The sequence below is a fragment of the Pongo pygmaeus genome, chromosome 16, assembly GCF_028885625.2.
Source record: "Pongo pygmaeus isolate AG05252 chromosome 16, NHGRI_mPonPyg2-v2.0_pri, whole genome shotgun sequence".
Classification (NCBI taxonomy): domain Eukaryota; kingdom Metazoa; phylum Chordata; class Mammalia; order Primates; family Hominidae; genus Pongo; species Pongo pygmaeus.
Window position 1 is genome coordinate 40,422,934 of NC_072389.2, and position 19,249 is coordinate 40,442,182.

The 19,249-nt window shown below is 35.1% G+C and overlaps 1 protein-coding gene and 1 pseudogene across 6 annotated transcripts in view; both read right to left on the reverse strand.

Annotated features, from left to right (window-relative positions):
- DPH6 (diphthamine biosynthesis 6) overlaps nucleotides 1-19,249 on the reverse strand; it is a 445,531-nt gene that overhangs the window by 206,118 nt on the left and 220,164 nt on the right. The gene's annotated exons all lie outside the window — the stretch shown is intronic.
- Nucleotides 4,401-4,890, reverse strand: LOC129014076 (uncharacterized mitochondrial protein ORF4-like; annotated as a pseudogene).

Sequence of the window (19,249 nt, forward strand, 5' to 3'; positions counted from 1 at the left end):
CATTGGAGAGATTGTCCTTTCCTCACTGTAGGCTCTTGGTGCCTTTGTCAAAGATAAGTTGGCTCTAAGTGTAGGGATTCATATCTGGGTTCTCTAGCTTATTCCATTGGTCTATGTGTTTGTTTTTATACCACTACCATGTAGATTTGGTTACTATAGCTTCGTAGTAAATTTTGAAGGCAGGCTGGGAGCAATGGCTCACGACTGTAATCCCAGCACTTTGGGAGGCTGAGGCGGGTGGATCACTTGAGGTCAGGAGTTTGAGATCAGCCTGGCCAACATGGTGAAACCCCATCTCTACTAAAAACACACACACAAAAAAATTATCTGGGCATGGTGGCAGGTGCCTGTAATCCCAGCTACTTGGAAGGCTGAGGCAGGAGAATGGCTTGAACCTAGGAGGCGGAGGCTGCAGTGAGGTGAGATCACACCACTGCACTCCAGTATGGGCTACAGAGTGAGACTCAGTTTAAAAAAAAAAAAATCTTTTTTTTTTTAGATCAGGTAGTGTAATGTCTCCAGCTCTGTTCTTTTGGCTCAGGATTGCTTCGGCCATTTGGAGTCTTTCGTGGTTTTATATACATTTCAGGATTTTTTTTTCTATTTCTGTGAAGAACATCCTTGGTATCTGGTTAGGGACTACATTGAATCTGTAAATTGCTTTGGGGAGTACTGTCATTTTAACAATATTAATTCTTCCAATCCATGAGCATGAAATATCTTTTCTTTTTATTTTCTCTTCAATTTCTTTCATAAGTGTTTTATACTTTTTATTATACAGATCTTTCAGTTCTTTGGTTAAATTGATTCCTAGGTATTATATATTATTTGTAGCTATTGCAAATGAGATTGTTTCCTTGATTTTCTTCTCAGATTGTTTGTTGTTGGTGTATATAAACACTACTGATTTTTGTATCCTGCAATTATTGAATTCATTTATCAGTTCTAACATTTTTTTCGGTGGCATCTTTTGGTTTTTCTAAAAAAAATCATGTTGTGTGTGCACAGGGCTATTCATACACAAAAATTGAATCAAAATTGACTTAAGACTTAAATCTAAGACCTGAAACTATGAAACTACTAGAAGAAAACATTGGAGAATGACTCCAGGGCATTTGTCTGGGCAAATATTTATTTTGTGTAAGACACCAAAAGCACAGGCAACCAAAGCAAGAATGGACCAATGGGATCATGTCAAGCTAAAAAGCTTCTGCACAGCAAAGACAACAATCAATAGAGTGAAGAGACATCCCACAGAATGGGAGAAAATATTGCAATCTATCCATCATACAAGGGATTAATAGCCAGAATATATAAGGAGCTCAAACAACTCAATAGCACCAAAAAAAAAAAAAAAAGCAAATTAAAAAAATGGTCAAGAGCTCTGAAAAGACATTTCTCAAAAGAAGACGTACAAATGGTCAACAAATATATGAAAAAATACTCAATATCAGTAATCAGAGAAATGTAAGTTGGTGCAAAAGTAATTGTGGTTTTAGCATTGTTGAAATTTGCCATTTGATATTGGAATACATTTTTAAATACATGTGGTTATGTCATATATCATTTTAATGCATATTTCTCATTTTTTTTTGCTAACGACTTATTACTTGGTATATACTTTATGTTTATTTTAGGCTATGGAAATGATGTTAAACAAAAAGCAAATTCGAGCGATTTTCTTATTTGACTTCAAAATGGGTCGTAAAGCAGCGGAGACAACTTGCAACATCAACAACGCATTTGGTCTGGGAACTGCTAACAAACGTCCAGTGCAGTGGTGGTTCGAGAAGTTTCACAAAGGAGACAAGAACCTTGAAGATGAGGAGCACAGTGGCCAGCCATCGGAAGTTGACAACAACCAACTGAGAGCAATCATTGAAGCTGATCTTCTAACAACTACACGAGAAGTTGCCAAATAACTCAATGTCAACCATTCTATGGTCATTTGGTATTTGAAGCAAATCGGAAAGGTGAAAAAGCTAGATAAGTGGGTGCCTTAAGAGCCTAGCAAAAATAAAAAAAATCATTGTATTGAAGTGTCGTCTTCTCTTTTTCTGTGCAACAATGAACCATTTCTTGATGGGATTGTGACATGCGAGGAAAAGTGGATTTTATACCACAACTGGTGATGATCAGCTCAGTGGTTGAACCGAGAAGTAGCTCCAAAGCACTTCCTACAGCCAAACTTGCACCAAAAAAAAGGTCACGGTCATTGTTTGGTGGTCTGCTGCTGGTCTGATCCACTACACCTTTCTGAATCCTGGCGAAATGATTACATCTGAGATGTATGCTCAGCAAATTGATGAGATGAACAAAAAACTGCAATGCCTGCAGCTGGCATTGGTTAACAGAAAGGGCCCAGTTCTTCATGGCAACACCCGACCTCATGTCGCACAACCAACACTTCAAAAGTTGAACGAATTGGGCTACAAAGTTTTGCCTCATCCGCCGTATTCACCTGACCTCTCACCAACCATCTCCCACTTCTTTAAGCATCTTGACAACCTTTTGCAGGGAAAATGCTTCCACAACCAGCAGAATGCAGAAAATGCTTTCCAAGAGTTTGTTGAATCCTAAAGCACAAATTTTTACACCATAGGAATAAACAAACTTATTTCTTATTGGCAAAAATGTGTTGATTGTAACGGTTCCTATTTTAATTAATAAATATGTGTTTGAGCATAGTTATAATGGTTTAAAATTCATAGTCTGCAACTGCAATTACTTTGCAACAGTGACATATTATCTCTCCTCAGTCCAAATGGTTTATGTCAAAAAGACAGGCAGTAGCAGATGCTGGTGAGGATGTGGAAAAGGGGAACCCTCATACACTGTTGGTGGGAATGTAAATTAGCAGAGCGACTATGGAGAACAGTATAGAGGTTTCTCAAAAAACTAAAAATATAACTACCATATGATCCAGTAATTCCACTACTGGGTATATATCCAAAAGAAAGGAAATCAATATGTTAAAGAGCTATCTGCACTCCCATGTTTATTGCAGCATTATTCACAATAGTCAAAATATGGAATCAACCTAAGTGCGTATGAACAGATGAACGGATAAAGAAAATGTGGTATAGATACACAATGAAATATTATTCAGCTGCAAAAAAGGCTCAAATCCTGTCATTTGCAGCAACATGGATAGAACTGGAAGTCACTACATTAAGTGAAATAAGCCAAGCCCAGAAAGACAAGTAATGCATGTTCATACTCAATGTGGGAACTAAAAAAGTTGATCTTGAGAAGATAGAGAGTAGATTGGTGGTTACCAGATGCCAGGAAGGGTAGGGGGAAGGGAACTATGAAGATAAATTGATTAATACGTACAAATACATGGTCTAATAGAAGAAATAAGACCTAGTATTTGATAAATCATTAGGGTGGCTACAGTTTACAATAATTTATTGTACATTTCAAAATAGTTAGAAGAGAATAATTCAAGTGTTTCTAGAATCTTAAAAAAAGTTAAGGTGATAGATATTCCAAGTATACTGATTTGATCTTTACAAATTATATGAATGTATTAAATTATTTACATGTACCCCAAAACTATGGACATCTGTTAAGCATCAAGAAAAAATTGTTTTAAAAAAGACATGTGATTAATATGTCAAAAATAGGTGATAGGATGAATAATTTATAGATTCCAGAGAGCTGGCTGGAATGTATAAAAAAGAACTGAAAAGCAACCTGAAACTTAAAAAAATGTAATCACTGAAACTAAGGACTTAATAAGTAGGTTAAATAGAATACTGGAAGCTGAAGAGAGGCTTAGTGATTTAGAAGAAATGCCAGAAAGTATTTAAGCTGAAACTTGGTGAATAAAAAGAATGGAAATACTGAAAAGATTATAGCTATATAGGCCTGGTAAAAAGGTGTATCTAATTAGAGTCCCAGAGGGAGCAGAAGAGAAAAGAATAAGACAGAACAATTTAAGTAATAAAGGCAAAGAATTTCTGAAGTGAAAGACATGCGGGCAAAGAAAACAACACCTAGGTATAGCCCAGTAAAACTGATGAAAACCAAAGACAAAGGACAAAGAAAAAAACCAGAAAACAGATAAATGGCAAGACTATACATTACCTTCAAAGGTACAGCAGTAAGAATTATGGTTGACTTCTTAATGGAAATAATAAAAGACAGACAATGGAAATATATCTTCAAGATGCCAAAAGAGAACTGTCTTTCTAGAATTTTATACCCAGCATAAAACTCTCTAGGGCTGGGCACAATGGCTCAACCCTGTAATTCCAGCTGTTTGTAAGGCTGAGGCAGGCAGATTGCTTGAGCCAAGGAGTTTGAGACAAGCCTGGGCAATATGGTGAAACCCCATCTCTACAAAAAAATACAAAAAATTAGCCAGGCATGGTGGCATGTGCCTGTAGTCCCAGCTACTTGGGAGGCTGAGACAGGAGGATTGCTTGAGCCTGGAAGGTGGAGGTTGCAGTGTTCTGAGATTGTGCCACTGCACCACTCCAGCCTGGGTGACAGAGAGAGACTCTGAAAAAAACAAAGAAAGAAAGAAAGAGAGAGAGAGAGAAGGAAAGAAAGAAGGAAAGAAAAATAAAGAAAGAAAGAGAGAGAAAGAAAGAAAGGAAAGAAAGAAAAGGAAAGAAAAAGAAAAAGAAAAGGAAAGAAAGAAAGGAGGGAGGGAAGGAGGGAAGAAAGAGAGAGAGAAAGAAAGAAGGAAAGAAAGAAAGAAAGAAAGAAAGAAAGAAAGATACTCTCTAAACAAGAAGGCAAAATAGAGACATTTCCAGACTAACAAAAGCATGTAAAATTTTCACCAGCATATTCTCACTAAAATATATACTAACATGAGTTCCCCTGGACAAAAAAAAAAAAAAAAAAAGAAAAAAAGCAGATTCCAAATGAATACATAGAAATTCAGAAAGGACTGAAATATGACAGAAAGAATAAAAATGTGGGTGAATATAAATGGTTATTGATTGTAAAAAACAGTAATTATAATGTCTTCTGGGAGCTAAAACATATATAGGACTAAAATGATTAATAACACAAAGGATGGCAATAAATAAAGTTAAAATACTTTACAGACCTAGCATTGTCCAAGAAATGTAAATATCTGAAAAGTTATATTAGGTTGTAATAAGTCCAGGCAATATATTGTATTCCTTAGCATATGCAGTAAAACACAGTAAATGAATGTATAATTAATAAACCAATAAAGGCGGGAATAGAATAATGAAGAATGCCTAATTAAATATTGCAAAGAAGAAAAAAAAGGAGCATATAGCAGGAGAGCAGGCAGAAAATAGAGGATAAGTATAAACACAAATATATCAGTAAGTATATTAAAAGCAATCGCTCAAATTAAAAGCCAAATATTTCCAAACTGGATTAAAAGTACAACCAGATGTTGCTTAAAAGGCATATCCCTTAAATATAAGGATAGAGAAAGGTTAGAAATAAAAAAGGTGGAAAAAGATATACTATGGAAATATTAAGCAAAAGAAAGTTGGTATAGTTATTTTATTATTGAAGCAGAACATGTAGCAAAAGAAAATCCACCAGGAAAAGAAAATAATTCTAAATTTGATTTCACATATCTTCAAATAACTAAAGCAAAATCTGACAGAACTTAAAGGAGAAAACAAATCCATACAACCACCTCTCTCAGTTACTGATAAAGAAAAAATTAGCAAAGATATAGAAGATCTAAAGAAAACTTTTGGTAAACTTTACTTAACGGGCACATACATAACGGTGCACATAATGATAAGAGAATACATATTCTTTACAAGTGCATATAAATCATTTACCAAAATTGATTGTGTGCTAGGCCATAAAGCAAGCCTCAATGAATTTAAAGAAACTAAAATCATATGAAGTACATTCTTTGACCACTATTTAATTAAGCTAGAAATCAAGAACTAAAAACAACAAATATCTTTGCTTCATAGCCTAAACTAAGACTACAACACATAAGAACCACTAGAAGTCTTCTACTGCAGAAACTGATCCAGGAATCATTTTTCACATTTAAAACTGTACTATAAAATAAATTTTTATTTATTTTCAGTTACTCACCAAAAAATCTGTGTATAATGTATTTGGAATAGTTTTTTCTAGATGAAATCATATATAAATATATTTTATGGGATTTTTACATAGGATTGTAATCAAGGTCTAGCATTTTAAAGCTGTCAGCATACACACTTGAGATCACTAATGCATTTTTATTTATAAACTTTGTTATTGAAAAAGAGCCAGCTGGTCAACTTACTTCACCTACTTGGTTGCCACAAAAACAAAAAAACCTTAAGCAAGTCTACTAACCTTCATAGACTAACTATATTGTCCACTGCTAGCAGGTGCCTAGTGAGAAATACTCTGAATGTGCAGGATTGTTTTAAGTGGAGAGAGACCATCACCAATCTTCAGGTCACTCTGGTGGACAAGGCAATCTACTGAGAAAAGTACTTCTGGCAACATGATTTCTATGCACATTCTGAAAAATAAACCAAATGTAAAAGAAAATTGAAAAACCCCAAGGTAATGAATGTGAAAGGCTCTTCCCTCAAATCTTAAGATGATATGTATCCTTAATGTAGATGCTGAAAAAAAAAGCATTAAAAAACCTTAAGATTATATTGTTGTGGTTCAAGGTGATCAATTGAACTTAAGTATTTATGTCTCATCCCTTTCCAAATTGTCCTGAAGTGACAGTAGAAAGGTAAATCTAAAAATATATTCTTAGAGGCTGAGCGTGGTGACTCACGCCTGTAATCCCAGCACTTCTGGAGGCCGAGGCAGACGGATCACCTGAGGCCTGGAGTTCAAGACCAGGCTGGCCAACATGGAGAAACCCCGTCTCCACTAAAAATACAAAAATTAGCCAGGCGTGTTGGTGCATGCCTATAATCCCAGCTACTGAGAAGGCTGAGGCACAAGAGTTGCTTGAACATGGAAGGTGGATATTGTAGTGAGCCGAGATCAGCCACTGCACTCCAGCCTGGGTGACAGAGCGAGATTCCATCTCAAGAAATATATGTATTTCTTATATATATTTATTTATAATGATATATAATAAAATATATTTTTAGAAATGCTGCAAAGTTAGAGGCGTGCTACCAACATACAAGAACAGTAAGAAATTTCTGGAAAATGTAAAGCAAGATTGGGAAAGAAAGACTGACAAAGAATTACAACAGAATTTGCAAAACCCAAAAAGGAAAAGAAATGATGTTAAGCATAACAAATTCTTATACTCTTTTCCTGTTTGCCATTTCACATGGAACTATGTGAAAATTAGTCTGTCCAGCCTTTCAGTTCATTAAACTGATCTTTAGTTTGTTCTTTCTACTTTTCAGCCCAACTACTGATTTTTAAAAAATCATGAATCATTTCATTTTCATGGCTTTTTTTTTCAGATATATTATCTGCTTGAATGTCACTAAAAATATTAAGTAAAATAATTCTGAAATTTCATTTATTTCCCAAATTAATTTTGTTTTCCCAAAGGATATATTATTTTGTTTGCTAAGTTTGATGCCTCTCTCTCTGGTTCTTATATTGTTAGCTGGAATATATTTCAAGTGAAAATGTTCACCTGGCTCCAAGGGTGTAGATGATTACATGGGTTCTGGACACACTGTCAGCTGGCTTATATGGTTGGATATCTTTTGAGTGTATACACTTCCTTCTCTTTTGGGGCCCATAAGTCAGGAGAACCTCTACCCAATCAAAGGCTCCTTTGGGAATCTCCCACATCAGATTTAGATTTCTATATTTGTGGCTTTATCCCGTATGTAAGAAAGCCAACTGCTTTGCAAGCAGAGTGCTGGTGCAATTGTTTTACTACCCTATAATTAAATAGCTGGCTCTCCAGACACAGCCTATTCCTTCTAGTTCCCTGCAGTTGTTAATCTTGGGCTTATATTCATGGTTCCCTTTGTTTTGCAGAATCTTTTCCTTCTCTGTGGAGTTGCAGGGTCAACTTTGTTGTAATTGGCCATCCACCTAATCCTATTTCTTTTATATGTTCCAAAAACTCACACTGCTGATGGCACTTTTCCCTGCTTTCTAAAATTGCTATAGATTTATTATTATTTTATATTTCTTCTGTCATTTCAATGGAATTTTGGCAGGGAGAAAAAAATAAAAGCTCTTAAAACATTCAGTCAGTTTTCTGAACCCTGACCTTCTCTCTGAAGGGTCTCCCTAAATTCCATGGGTATGAGTGGAGTCAGCTGGTCATCAGAAATGGAAAAGTCTGAAGAAAACCCTCAAAAGGCCAATCTTAGGTTCTTCAATTGTGATGTTATCTACAGGAGCAACTGGGGAAGTCACAAATCTTGTGACCTCTGGTCCCATGATGACCTCTGAGCAGTAAGGGATTATAGAAACTATGTCTACATTTTAGCAGAGTTCAGTTTCCTTCCTAATCTTGTGGTCTTTCAATAGTTTTACAAAGGCAGTTTAGCTTTGGAGAAAGCTATCATCACCCTTGCTTTAAGGTTAAACTATGAACTAAATTCCTCCCATGGTTAGCTTGGCCTATGCCAAGGACAGCGTGAAGACAGCCAGCTTGTAAGGCTAGAAGCAAGATGGAGTCAACTATGTCATATTTCTCTTACTGTCATAATTTTGCAAAGGTGGTTTCAAAAGAGGCCAGGCACAATAGAATACATAGGAGTAAATACCAAATATTTTCATCTTTATATAGTTCAAAAACAAGCAAAACTAATAATTTATGTATTAATTGTGAGAACTGTGGTTACCTTCTGGTAAGAGAGGAGCAATAGTGACTATGAAGGGCACAAAGAAGGGAGAACTTCTGTGGTTTTGATAATGTTTATTTCTTGACTCGGGTAATAGTTACACAGGTGTGATCACTTTGTAAACATTCATTAAGCTGTATTCTTGATTTGTGCTCTTTTCTCTGTGGGAATACTTCAATAAGAAGGTAAGAAAAAGGGCAGTTTTATGGATTTTCTAAAAGAGGTCCTCCTAATATTATTTCATTCATCTAGAGGTGACTCTGAATAGACATGTTTCTTCCCACTTCTCAAGTTGTATTGCCACTGTAATTTCATGATGGGTTCTTTCTGACCACTTCACAGACATAAGCAATTCACTGAGATTATGGAATTGTAGTAGAGAAAGAGTTTAACTGACGGGAACCTCGCCCACACAGGAGAACTGAAGTTATCACTCAAATATGTCTCTCCAAAGACTCAGGGGTTAGGGTTTTTATGGAGAATTTAGTGGGCAGGGGGCCAGGAAATGGGTGTTGCTTATTGGTTGGGGACGAAATCACAAGGGTGTAGAAAATAGCCCTAATGCACTGAGTCTACCTCCGGTGGGGCTGCAGGACCAGCTGAGTCATAAGTCATGGGTCCACATGGGCTCAGACTGAAAAATATCTTAAAAACCAATCTTAGCTTCTACATAGTGACGTTATCTATAGGAATAATTGGAAAAGTCACAAATCTTGAGACATCTGGCCACATGATATCTTGAGCAGTAAGGGATTATAGACACTATCCCTACATTTTAGCCACATTGAAGCCCTTCCCATAATCCTATTCTTACAAAGGAGGTTTTTGGTCTCTAAGCAAGGAGAGGGTTAGATTAGGGAGGGACTACTGTTATAATTGCTTTAAACTATAAACTAAATTCCTCCCAAGGTTAGCTTGGCCTTTGCCTAGGAATGACCAAGGATGGCTTGGAGGTTAAAAGCAAAATGGAGTCAACTATGTCAGATTTCTTTTACTATCATAATTTTGCAAAGGCAGTTTCACAACCATTTTCTAATAATTTTTGGTCATGTCATACCTATATATTTAAAATTTCCTTTCCTTGTCTTTTCTGTATCACTACATTTCTCTTTTTCCTTGGAGTTGGACAGTATAACCCTGACAGCATCTAACAAGTTTTGGGTGGGAGCTTTAATCTGAATAATCATATAATTTTTAAAACTACAGACAATTTTCTTCTATTTTCAAAAATTATTTTTCTACCACCACCTATTTATTCCTATTTATTTGAAAGTGTGACCTCCTCAAATTCTCCTCTATATCTCTTAATTTTTCTCCCATATTTTCCAAACTGTTCTGTATTGTGGGACATTTCCTGGATTGGTAGGAAACTTGATCATCAGCTTGTTCTTATATTCTGAACTCTATTATATGCCTCTGAACATCATGTTTATCTCAGGTTATACCTACTTGATTGAAGGAATAAAAAAATAGGAAAACTCTCTTCAGTTTTCAGAAGGAATTTAACAATACCTTTGAACAGAATTTTTAACATTTTCATTTAAATATTATGTTATTTAAACAACAAATAAAAGAATAAAGGAAAAAATAATGAAGACAATGCTCATGAATGACTTTGAGAATGGATTTTAATCCTTTTCTTCTCAAATCTTATATAGTGGAGACATAAAGTAATTAAATTGGAGTTTTAAAAACTTAAGGTCAAATTCTGAACATGGCATTAAAAAATCTATTTAAGGATGATGTTATTAAGGTATAAGAGGCTTTAGACATGTCACTTTTCTATGAATGTCTTCAAGTCAGCTTTCTTATAGAGAATTTTGGTTTCATGTCTGGCTTTACACATTTTTGGTTTTGTTTCAATGAACATATTTATGGGACTACAGCCAAGAGAGTGTGCCATTTGGGGAAGGAGGGGAAAACATTTTGTTTCCTTTTTTTTTTCTTAAGGTATTTTTATTTACAGAGTGAACACAGGATGTCATCAAACTTCAAAATCTGAACAGTAGAGGTGACTTTGTCAACATCACTTTGCTCCCAAAGTCAGTAGCTTTCCAAAACAGTGCAGTTGCCAGCTGACCTCTTTAGTTACTCTACATTTAGACATTTTAATAAAAGCCTATTGTTCACTTTATGCTGGATCATTTCATCTTCATATATTGTTTGCCCAGGGAGAATTCATTTAAAAGTAAGGATTAATGTTCTAAAGTTATTCTACCATCAAATTGCTTTAACAGTACAGGGGAATTCTTTTCACAATTACTAATAAAATAACTAAATGCAGCACAAGAATTCATCCAATACGTATTTGCTAAGCATCAGTACTGAGGAATCATTGCTATCAGAATTCTGACGGAAATAATTTTATAACATATGACAAATTTCTACACTTAAATTTCTCATTTAAAATTTCATAGCTAAATAGCTTGAGAAAAGTACCTAATATTCTTATATAATCCTTCAATAACAGAGTTATAATATAGGTATTTTGCTGACCTATAGAGAAGCCATATTGCAAAGAGGGTAAAGCAGAGGCATCAAAGCCAGTGTGCTTGAGCGTATCCCACCACTGGCTTGCTACGTAAATTTGACCTTGTTAACTTCTAGATGCCTCAGCTTCATCATCTGCAAAATGGGGATAATAACAGTTCATAATTCAGGGTTGCTGTGAGGATAAATGAGTTAATACAGTGCCCAGCATATGGTAAACATCAAGTAAAATTTAGCTAATTCCTCACCCTTTATAGTAGGGGACAATAGAGCAATAGAGAATGTCCGAAGATGCTATATTATTAGAGATATAAGTGTATTGCATAAAGTTATAAGGCATCTTTCAAAAGAATTACAAATAGAAATTGCTAACTGCAGAAGTAGGAGGAATGGGAGGGAAAGATAAACTCTATTTTTCTTAAACTCAACAAAAATAAGATGAAGAATATAATACAGATAAGTGCATCAGTTACTTAGATACAAAACCACTCCTTCCTTCCACTGTGCCTTATAATGTTGTTACTTAAGTTGTTCTCAGTCATTTCTAGAAGTTCCCTTTATGACTTCTAACATTTCCTCTCCCCTATCTCCGAAAGACAGCTCTTACATTTGGAGCCTGCACTCAGGACCAGGAGATAAAAGATTGTCACTGAAAGTGAGAACATACATTGCAGATAGCAGTAATCAGGAATCAAGATGCTTATCCATAAATATAAATATAAATCCATAAATATATTTATGCTTATCCATATAAATATAAATCCATAAATATATTTATGCTTATCCATAAATATAAATATAAATCAAGATGCTTATCCATAAATATAAACCGATAGTCAATAATTACCAAAATTGAAGGAAAACCAAAACAAGCACAAAAAAGAGGCATGAGGCATTGAACTCAACAAACAAAAGAATTTTACCTTTTAGGAAACTGAATTAATATGGGAAACAAAATAAAATTATTATAATTAGTATCAGATAAATTAGGGAAGATGTGTCTGTCTTAACAAAACTGGCTGCTATGAAAGTGAAACAATTATAAATTTAAATAAAACAAAATCTTAGTACTTGGGATGAATAGCAGAAGGAACAGATATAATCATCAGCTTATTGAGCTGGAAGATTGAGCTAAAGAATTTTTACACAGCCCAGTGCAAAAAAATCACAAAAAGATGGAAAAAGTACAGGAGTTTGTTACATTTGGTGCCCTTGATTTCTCTTTTTTGGATTTGAAGGTTCCTTAGCATCACATGTGATTAAGCATTTACTGTTCAGAGTTTGAAGTTTGACATTTTCCCCTAATTACTTTATATGTTTAATACATTCCTAATTTGAATTCCAGCTGGTTTTTTTTAATTCAAATTGACAAACTGAATCTAAAATATTCATGGAAATACAAAGGGTTAAAAAATACCAAGATAATTCTAATGAACAAAGCTGGAGAACTTATTCTATTTAAATATCAAGACTTACTTAAAAGCTATTATAATTCAGACACTGTGTTACTAGAACAAAAATAGACAATTAGACCAAGAGAACAGATAAAAGAGTTTGGAAAAAGGGACACAGTTGTATGAATACTTAATTTATGAGAAAGGTAACACTGCAGAGCCTGGGAGAAAGAATTATCCTTTACATCCACAGTGCTGATTCCATTGTATGTACATGAGGAAAACATAAAAGCTAAACCTAACCTCACTCCACCCACAAAAATCAGCTGGGGGTGGAGGAGGGAGGATAGTGTAGATCTAAATCTGGACGGTAAACAATAAACTTTCTAGAAGATATCATAACATTTCTTCATGGCCTTGAACTTGTAAATGTTTTTTTAAAGAGGACATTGAAAACACTAACCATAAGGGAAAAATAATAAACTGTACTACACTAAATTGACAAATTCTGCTCATAAAAGATACCACTAAAACAGTGAAAAGTCAAACAACAGAATGGGAAAAGATATCTCCAACAAAAATATTTGACAAAGTTCTCATATCTAGAATATATAAAGAAATAATGTACATCAATAAAAAGGATAGATAATGCAATAGAAAAATAGACAAGACACAAAACGGCAGATAAATATATGGAAAGAAGTTCAATCTCAGTAGTAATTAGGGAAATGCAAACTAATACCAACACAAGATAACACAATATGCCAATCAGAATAGAAAAAATTTTAAAAACCCGACAGTACCAACTGTTGACAAAGATATGGAACAAAAACAATACATTGCTGATGGAAGTAGAAATTGGCACTATGAGTTTAGAAAATTGTCAGTGTTTTCTGAACTTGAACATGTGTAAACTTACTGTCTCACCTTTACTTTTTTATTATATTCTTTCCTCTAACATTGAATTTTTTCATATCCACACATAAAAATAGCATAAACATATTATCATTTTTCTTGAAAACATCAAAACTGATTTCTATTTGTCAAATACAAAATATAACTACCTATTAAAGCTCAATTGTCTTTGCAAATTTTGTATATGGAAATACTAAGTTACATACATAATTAATAAATCAGTTTTTACTTTTAGTTTCTTTTAAAATTAGCCAAGTAATCTTTTAAAATTTAAAAAGAATTTTTTTTTTTTTAAGAGACAGGGTCTTTCTGTTGCCTGGGCTGGGTGCAGTGGTGCAAATGTGATTTACTGCAGCCTCAACCTCCTAGGTTCAAGCGATCCTCCTACCTCAGCATCCTGAGTAGTAGGGACTACAGACATGCACCACCGTGCCCAGCTAATTTTTTAAAAAATTTTTTGTAGAGATAGGGTCTTGCTATATTGCCCAGGCTGGTCTCAAACTCCTGGGTTCAAGCAACCCTCCCACCTCAGCCGCCCAAAGTTCTGTGATTACAGGCATGAGCCACCATGCCTGGCATGTAAGTAGTCTTATAAGTGACAAAATACTTGTGTTTTATGTAGTATTCAATAAATACTTACTAAGTTCCTTCAGGATGTCAGAATTTTTACCTCCCCATCCCTACCTCACTAAGAACCTGCATTCTAGCTGAGGATCACAGACAGTAAGAAAAACTAAAGAAGTAAAATATATTCCATGTTAGACAGGGATGAGTGTTAAACAGACATTTAAGGCAAGGAACCAGCAGAGGAAATATTAGAGTGGGAGTGTGGCATTCATAGAGTAGCCAGGAAAGACCTTGCTGAGAAGGTGACAGGTAAGAAGCATGAAGAAGTGAGCCATGCTAGTATTTGGGAGAAGAACTACAAGTGCAAAGGCCCTATAAAATGTCCAAATTTCCATATAAGGAAGCTGCCTTAATCATTCAAATCTTGTATTCTGCAATCTACACCGGTTACACTATGTGTAATGTTGCAAGATTTGCAGCATATTAAACATTTTAGTTCTTGCTTAGCAGTTGTAGTCTAGTTTGTAAATGCTTCCTAAAATCGACTTTCTGAAATCAAATATAATTTTTCTGCTCCAAAAGTACTGACTAAAATTTCTAGATAAGGTTCTTTTTTTTTTTTTGAGACGGAGTCTCATTCTGTCCCCCAGGCTGGAATGCGGTGGCGCAATCTTGGCTCACTGCAATCTCCGCCTCCTGGGTGGGTTCACGCCATTCTCCTGCCTCAGCCTCCCGAGTAGTTGGGACCACAGATGCCTGCTGCCACGCCTGGCTAATTTTTTTGTATTTTTAGTAGAGACGGGGTTTCACCATGTTAGCCTGGATGGTCTCTATCTGCTGACCTCGTGATCCGCCCACCTCGGACTCCCAAAGTGCCACCGTGCCTGGCCTCTAGAAAAGGTTCTTTAAACAATGGCAAGTGAGCAAAGTGAAAGTCAGGAGACGTGTTCCAGTACCATCTTTGCTGCTCACTTGTTGTGAGACTTTGGTCTCTAACTTCTCTAGGCCTTGGTTTCCTCAGCTAGGAAATAAGACAGTTGGGTTGATTCAGAGGTTTTAAGCCCATGCTTTGTTAAATAGAGTATTTTGAGTAACTTTAGACTGAGCAGCCCCTCTCTAGTTTGACTCTCTACTTCACCATATCAAAACTTACCAGCTTATACCATGACCACTTGACTCTTTAGTTATTTGCTTAACTAACTCCTGATCAAATACATTGCAAATCCTCCAGCTATAACAGCATAATGCTACGACTGTACCTTGTTTATTTAAACTCCTCTACAATGTAGGAGCTTCTCTGTTTAGTTCACTCATCTTCACTGCAACATGAACCATCAAAACTTCCACGCACTTGCACGAAGTCAGGCAAACTTATATATATATATAAAAATTAATGAGCTCCATATTTCCTCATTGTGAAAAGGTAGAGTCTATCATAGCCTCTACCACTATTTTCAGGTCCTCTGTGTCATCATACTTTCTCTTGCTCCTAGGCTTTAAAATGCTATTAATTATCCCTGACAGGCCCCATTTTTCTCCTTCTTTCTGCCATCTTCACCTGGTAACCCCTTTGACACCTGGAATGCAAAAATCTGAGTTAGGTGTATTTCTTTCTCTTTCCATTTTTGTCTCTCTCTCTCCTCTACTTTGTATAATTACATGTATTTTCCCTGCTAGACTCCAAATGTTGCGAGTACAGAAAATGTCTATTTTATTCTCTGTAATAAATCCAGCAACTAGCATAGTACTTGACACAGAGTAGGTGCTTTAAAAGTATTGCTAAAAAATAAATAAATAAATAAATAAAAGTATTGCTAAATAATGTTATGGAAAGACTGGATATGGCTGACCAAAAGAAGAAAAGGTGATAAGAGAACAAGGTACTAAGAGGAAATAAAGACTCAAATTATTTATCCAAGAAGATAATGTGAAATTATGTAAAACTAAAGAAGAATCCTTGTCACAATTCTTAATATTGAGAATTTTTAAATGAATTGTTCCAAATAGGTAGGAAAATAATGTCATTAGTCCAAACAAAGACACTTCCATATGGGTCAGTGTATTAGTCCGTCCATGCTGCTGATAAGTTGCCAGAGACTGGGCAGTTTACAAAAGAAAGAGGTTTAATTGGACTTACAGTTCCACGTGGCTGGGGAAGCCTCACAATCATGGTGGAAGGCAAGGAGGAGCAACTCCCATCTTACATGGATGGCAGCAGGCAGAGAGAGAATGAGGAAGATGCAAAAGTGGAAACCCCTGATAAAATCATCAGATCTCGTAAGACTTATTCACTACTGCAAGAACAGTATGGGGGAAACTGCCCCCATGATTCAATTATCTCCCACTGGTTCCCTCCAACATGGGAATTATGGGAGTACAATTCAAGATGAGATTTCGGTGGAGACACAGAACCAAACCATATCAGTCAGTAAAAGATATTAGAAGATACAGACTCATGGTGATTGAGGTACACTTAAGCATGATAATCTATAATACCAGATAATTACAATGTGTATTAGCTATTATTAACACTCAGAATGTATTGATTTCTAAGATTATTATACACAAATGTATCTGGTAGTAGCAGATAGCATTTGTGTATATATAGAATGCAGGGAAATAGAGTTGTGGATGAGAGAGGTGCCAGTTTTCAATAAATTAATAAAAGACAAGCATTCTCCATAAACTATTTGCATTGAGGCAACTTATTTTAATTTTAATATTATTTAAGCTTAGTTATGAAATTCTAAATACCTGAATTTCTAAATTTAGATTTCTAAATTCCTTTGACAAAATTTATCTTCCTTGTGGTTAACTAAATCAATTAACCTTGCAAAGGGAAGGTTAAAAGGACTTCTGTATGCTACTTCTCACGCATGAAAGAGAACAGTCAGAGAAGCCTGAGTGAACTGCTGGTAGGGTTCAAGGAAAGGCTTGTACAAGCAGATGATCAGTTCTGTTCTTGCTAAAATTTGGCAAAGAAATACATTGTGGTTTCTTCAGATGACAGCATCGTAATTCACTTAGCTCTCCCCTACCTTTTCACAAAAAGGCCAAAACCCCACAGGAAATGTGAGCACTGACATTTTCTACCCAGGATCAAAAACTGACTATTTGCCAGAAATTGAAAACAATATAGCTAAAACAGTAAATACACAGTAATGTGTTGAAAGAAATAGGCTGCTTGACTGGTCAGTGACACAATCCATCATTTCTATTTTAACTTCTGATGGATAGAAAGGTTAAAAAAAATATGTTTGGATTCACAGATTTCCATGCAAATATAATGACAACCAAACAAATACTAGAGAATTTTTTGCATGAATTTACAGATTATGCCCCAAAGATTTACACTAAACACTGTGTTTTAATGACAAGTTTGATTATATATTTCTACTTTATTTCCAGGCAGTTAAAAGCTAGCTTAAGGGCCATCTAGAAGGCATGATTTCTTTGCTTTCTACAAAATGCTAAAGCTTCTTTATCATTCCGTATTCAGCCATGAACTCAACTGCACAAGCCAAATGTAAAGATTTTATGGGCCAATCTATCATGCGAATACGTGAACAAGAATACAAGCCTACTCATGCAGACACTAAGGGTGATTTCCATTTTTATGAATGAAAAAGAACCCTGCATAAACATTCTTTATTTAAAGTTTTAAATGAAGAAAGATGCAAAACAAAATGGAAGCATTTTGTTTTATATGTCAATATCTTGTAAGACGGGCAAAGTAAGGAATCTGGCCCACATGATTCCCAAGACAGCAATATCTCCTTTGCATTAAGTACATAAATGAGATTTATGGCCACTGACCTAATCTTAGATGCCAAAATGTACAGCAGGAACAGCTTTCTGAAAAACTTAATTTAAAATTATGGTGTTAACAAAAGCACTTTAGGAAGCAGACAACCCACCTGGCATACATACACATATGCATCTGAGACCTGACTATAGAAAGGAGCCTTGGTTATTTGCATAAAGCTTTAGAATACATTTCTGACACACTTCAAATCCACAGGTTTTACTTTTTCTCTCTACAACCTTGATGTTTTTGAATTTCTAAATAAATACATATCACCAGACAGTCAATGCGAATCATTAAACATCATTTAATACCAGACATTTATAGATTCAGGTTTTCGGAAGAATAAAAATAAAGAAAAATAAATAAACCTGTTAATTTATTTTCTGTTTTTAAAAGCAATTTTCTTACTCACTAAATACTAACTAAATTAGCACCTTGGAGAAAAGAAAAGGCTTAAGCAGCCGCATGTAACATGCTTTCTCCACTGAATGAGAGAAACGTGGCTCAGATGCTGCTAGTCCACTGGTAACTGGTGGGAGGTTTTCTTGAATACATTGGTTTTTGACCTTGAAGAGTAAGATAAAATAAAGAAAACAGTAAATGAGACCTATAATGACAGATGTCAAATAAACACTTTCCTAATATAGTCCCATAAAACAGAATTCCTGGAAAAAATAACATCCTGTGGAATGAAATGTCAAGTTAAGGAAATATGTCCCTTCCTTTATCACTGGGTTTTAATAAGTGAACTATGCATAGTTAGAGAAGGTAAACATACAGTAACAAATGCTGTTTAAATGATCTCAAAGTTCAAGAGTTTTTACATTAAAATATAGACTTGAAGCATTTAAATGTACATTTCAGGTATACATAAATCTATCATCTTCCCGAAACAGATAAATCATGGTACTACATAAAGTACGTAGGGCTAAAAAGATTTTTAGAGTACCATTGAAAATTTGAAATTAAAATGCAGGATTCAAAAGAACACTGGGTGCTATAAGTTATTGGAAGATTTAATTTTAAATTCCTATCTTGGTTTGGGTTGTCCCAAAAGAGAGTCTAACATTTGAACTTGGATGTTGGTAATTTTTTTGAAAGATGAATCCCAGAAAGCAGAGTGAGGAGAATGAGACAGGGAAGGAAAAGTCAATAATGCTATTGAATTGTTTAATGATTTGTGCAACCAAGGATCAATTCTACTGGGGATTTTCTGAGGAACTCTGTAGAACGTGCCTTAAAATTGTTCATCCGAAGGATGTCAGGTTGGTGCCTTTATTCTCAATATCCTGTCTTGTCTCCATTATTGAGGGTTCCTGCAG